The following is a 4,851-nucleotide window of genomic DNA, read 5'->3' as shown; positions in this document are numbered from 1 at the left end:
AGAGAAAATTCGTTAAAACAAGTGGTGCAAATGAAAATGAAAAGAAAATCGCGTTTATATATGATTTAAAAAAAAAATCAAAAATCGGTATTTGGCAGATCGGGCCTCCACAATGGCGGCTAGCCGATCGGCTAGCGTTTCGGCCAGACGACGAGCGATCGGCGAGCCACGCCGATCCGCTCGCCCGATTTGCGCCGGCCAAGCCTGCAATGGTTCGGCTAGCCGATCGGCCAGCGCAACGAATCGGCTAGCCGGTCGCTAGCCAGACCATTGCTTCCACTATCAAGGATGCTCTTATACATTTGACATGTTTAACTGGCTTCTTTTACTTATTAAGACATTTGACATGTTTAACTGGCTTCTTTTACTTATTAAGTTCCTCATTTGATTTGTGGAATCAAAAGGAAGTTGAGGAATCCAATAAAGATGTTTAGCAATTGCCTCATTTTATACTTACACTTCATCGGATTTAATTTATTTTGTTTTGCTTCCCTCTTCGCATTTGTTCAAAAGATTTTTTATTTTTATTTTTTTAGTCCCATCATATTGCTTATTCTAGGATAAAACAAGATAGTAGTATATGAGAATTGAGACATTCTAGGATAAAACAAGACTATGTAATTGGAGAGTGAATATTACTTTATTCTTTGAGTTAATAATTACACTTCTTCGCGTACAGTAGATATTCGAACTATCAATTGATTAATTGTGTAAAAAAATGTTTTATCAATTTATTAAATGTAGAAGAAGTGTTATAAAAGGTTAGTTACTTTACAGAGTCATTGTTTGGCATGTGGCTGAAAAGCATCATTGTTTGGCAATCGGCGTGACAAGATAATGTTAAAATTGCACGATAATCTAACCAGATACAATTTCTTTGAACATGTGGCTGTAACAAAATACAATTTCTTTTATTGAAATAAAAGGTAGCACAAGAGTAATGACATCAAGTAATGAATACGAGTAATTAAAATGAAATGAATACGAGTAATTAAGTAAAACCTTTAATAATACATGATCAATAATGCAGAAGCGTAATAAGCCAAGTAGCGCCACAATCCGAGATCGATAGATGATGAGCCACTGCTTGCGGGCCGCCCCGGCCGCGCTATGTTACTTCCGCCGCCTGATGCGCCGCCTGTAGCGGCGCGTCCGCCCTTCCCACCACCTCCGCTGCTTCCACTTCCGCCGCCGCCTCTGGCACCGCTGCTGCTTCTGCCGCTGGCAGGAGCAAAAGCGGAGGTGAGGATGAGACTAATGATGGTGAGGACCAAAACAAAGTTGATGACACGATGCATTTTGTTGATTTGATTCCAAATGATTTGTCAAATCTGATTTATAGCACCTTTAATTTTATAATAGCTGCAGCCTGCAAGGGAATTATTATACTTTACGAATATAAAAATGGAGGAAGCTGGGAAAGGAAAATTACGTGGACGTAACCAAGTTTATCCGACCAAAGAAGTTTTATCGGAAATCCAGAAAGTTGAAAATCAAAGAATAGTTTCACCGCCAGATATAAATTGGAATTTTTCTACTCCCTCCGTCCCCCATTAGCCCCATTAGCAGTCACAGTTTGACCGAGCATGGATTTTAAGAAAAGTAAAGAAAAGTTGGTTGAAAAAATTAGTGTAATGTGGGACTCACTTCTTTATATTGGTTTTATAATAAAATGTGAGTGAATTGAGTTAGTGGAATGTGAGACCTACTACCATTTATGGTAAAAATAAAGTGTGACTCTTAATTGGGGACGGACCGAAATAGAAAAGTGTGACTCTTAATCGGGGACGGAGGGAGTAATTAACAAGATATATACAACGATTTTATTACATCTTTCTTCTAGGACTAAAATCAAATGTTCAAAGCAAATTCATTTTAGGACTTAGGTAGATAAAAAAGTTAAGGTGATTTTAGAATTAAATTTTACGATGATTTTGTCATGAAACTACCACATTCCTAATATATTATTCCCTCCGTCCCAAAATATTAGACCAACTTTCCTTTTTGGGATGTTCCAATATATTAGACTCATTTCCTTTTTTAGTAAAAAGCATCTATCTTATTTTATCCTCCATCTACTTTTTTCTCTCTTCTCTCCCTACTTTTTCCCTCTTTCATACTTTACTCTCTCCACTTTAACTATTTAAATATCAATTCCTTAAATCATGTGCCCAAAAGAAGTGAGTCTAATATTTCGGGACGGAAGAAGTAGTTGTCTTGAAAGTCACACGTTCCTAATTATAATATTAAATGTGATAGAATTTTGATAGTAAATAATTTGTTTTGATTCGTATTCAATGATTTAATCAAAAAGTTGACTATCAACAGTATTTTGATCAGATTAGTAAGTTAAATATCATTCTTCTACTTTTAATTTTCAATGCAATTAAGTTATCAGTCTAGTCAAAACATAGTCGGCAATAAATTAATGGTTACCTATAGACTAAAATAAAATATTGGACAAAAAAATCGAAAAATGTAAATAACCAATTTTTTTTATTTTAGTGTGTTTATAAGAAATCCCACCTTACCGACGACCACGTGTTTACTTCTTCAGCCAATTGTCTCACAGAGTTTTGTTTACCATTGGAATTAGATTAAGAGTGCATTTAGCTTCCTTAATTACTTAATTTACAACGTGTTCACGTCAAATACTCCAACCAATAGAGCGATGAAACAATTCAAACACGAAATTTTATGTTCTCCAACTAAAATTAAAAAAATCAGCCATACAATTCCAAATAGACAGGTAGTGATAAACGTAAATAATTTCTACATACATAAATGGATTTTTTAGACATTTTACATATGGACCGATTCATAAATTATTATTGACATTTAAATAAATTAGTATATTACATATATAACCTTTAAAATTAGTCAAATAGAAATGCTGAAAAATATGGCATTTCTCTCTCACCTTTCCTCCGTTTTACTAATATCGAGTGAATATCTCCTCATTCCTCTCCTACCTCTACAATATTTCCCTTGAGAGTAGTGAATGCAGTTTTCACTCCCCTCTCTTCCATATTTTTTTGATTTGGCATTATTAATCAACTTCTTTTCTCTCATCCGGTATCTTTTATGTATTGAAATCCTGTGTTATAAAATGCAAGAGTAGAGTATGAAATCGCATGATGCATTTTATTTTTATTATATGATATTATAATATTATAAAATATATTTGAACTTCTAATTTAAAATACTTACAAATTATAATTGTGATATAGATTAATTAAATTTACACGGAAAGTACACCATAATATTTAATTTAACTTATAAATTCAATACTGACAAATTTTAAATTGTAATTATGTTATAAATAATGCTTGCATGTTTTCTTTACTTATAAAGTCTAATTACAATATGAGATGTATTTAATTTTTTTATTTTGTTTAGTTTATAAGTTTAATTAAATTTTATTAGGGAATAAAAGTAACTACATCTAATTAGGCGTTTCACTAAACGCAGTACGAATGAAAGTTCTAATTAAATTCAAATAACTAGTGGACTTTTATTGTAGTTCATTTTGAAAATTTTTATTATCATGATAATAAATATATGCATAATTAATTGAATAAATATTTGTTGACTTTAATAAAGTTTAATTTTAATAAAGTTAAATTTATAAAATGTCATGAAGTATTATTAAATTTAATTTTAAAATTATACTCTTTATTTTTAAAAATTTGAATGTTTAATTCATTTTTTATCATTTATATTGAATTTCATTTTGGTGTATCAACGTTAGCGCTACTAATGACAATGATCTATGTTTATCTAGTTGCTATCATATATCCTTCTAGAGGGGGCTGAATTAAATACTTAAGAACTATATATATTTTATAAAAATAATATATTAATATTAATATTCAAGTAGCACTAAGGTCTATTGATAACGACAACTAGAATTTAACTACAATATAACATTGAAAGTAAAAATATATTTAAAAATTCCTTCAAAGATGTGCTCAGAATAACATATTTAACCATGTAGTATATCATAATGTATATGTTTAAGTATAGAGTGAACCATAAATCGGGTCTTACACAGCTACACATTTAACAATGAAGTACTCCGTATATAATTAGGTCACACGTACCTTAAAACATGTAGTATTAAATTGCATATACATATTATTCACGTAGAAATATATAAAAGTTTAAATAATAATAATAATTTAATCTATTTTCTTGCTATAATAAAGCATTTAAAAAAAATAAAATATCGTTAGATTTTAAACTTTGATTTTAATTAAAATTGACGTTAATTAAAACTAAAATTGATTATAAAATATCAATAAATTGATTTTAATAAAAGTATGATTTGTACCGTTAAATTTCAAAATTTGATGTCACCAGATGACAATATAACATCAAAAGAAAATGTCAATACAACATCAACATTGTCAACCGATTGATGTTGTGCTGATATTTTCTATTGACATCATTTGTCATCGATTGTCATCATATCTTCGAATTTAACGGGCCAGATCATAGTTTGGAGTTTGTACAAAATATGCAGTTTGCATTTTTAGACTATATATATATATATATATATATATATATATATTTAAAGAATAAATATAGATCTCATTATATTTTAAATGTTTATTTTGATACATAGAATAAGATGCAAATTAAATACAGAAAATAGAATAATTTAAACATACTACAGAATAAAAAAAAATATCTACGAAATAAATATAAAAAGTTAAAATACATAACAAAATAATATCCATTTAATTTTATTTAATTACGTTAACTACAAGATACTACAAACTGATATTTATGTCAATTATTATGCAAAAGTCTATATCATCAATACGAAATATATGAAATTCTTATTTC

At 29.6% G+C, this 4,851-nt stretch overlaps 1 long non-coding RNA gene across 1 annotated transcript; it reads right to left on the bottom strand.

Annotated features, from left to right (window-relative positions):
• Positions 1-890: 890 nt before the first annotated feature.
• Positions 891-1,470, bottom strand: LOC125198246. Its single transcript, XR_007172374.1, has 2 exons — positions 1,433-1,470; positions 891-1,369 (listed from the first exon to the last, which is right to left on the bottom strand). It is a non-coding gene; the product is annotated as an uncharacterized LOC125198246 (long non-coding RNA).
• Positions 1,471-4,851: the final 3,381 nt, after the last annotated feature.

This window comes from Salvia hispanica, unplaced genomic scaffold (genome assembly GCF_023119035.1).
Source record: "Salvia hispanica cultivar TCC Black 2014 unplaced genomic scaffold, UniMelb_Shisp_WGS_1.0 HiC_scaffold_1312, whole genome shotgun sequence".
NCBI lineage: Eukaryota > Viridiplantae > Streptophyta > Magnoliopsida > Lamiales > Lamiaceae > Salvia > Salvia hispanica.
Note: the sequence above shows the minus strand (reverse complement) of the source record. Positions and strands in the feature narration are given on the sequence as shown.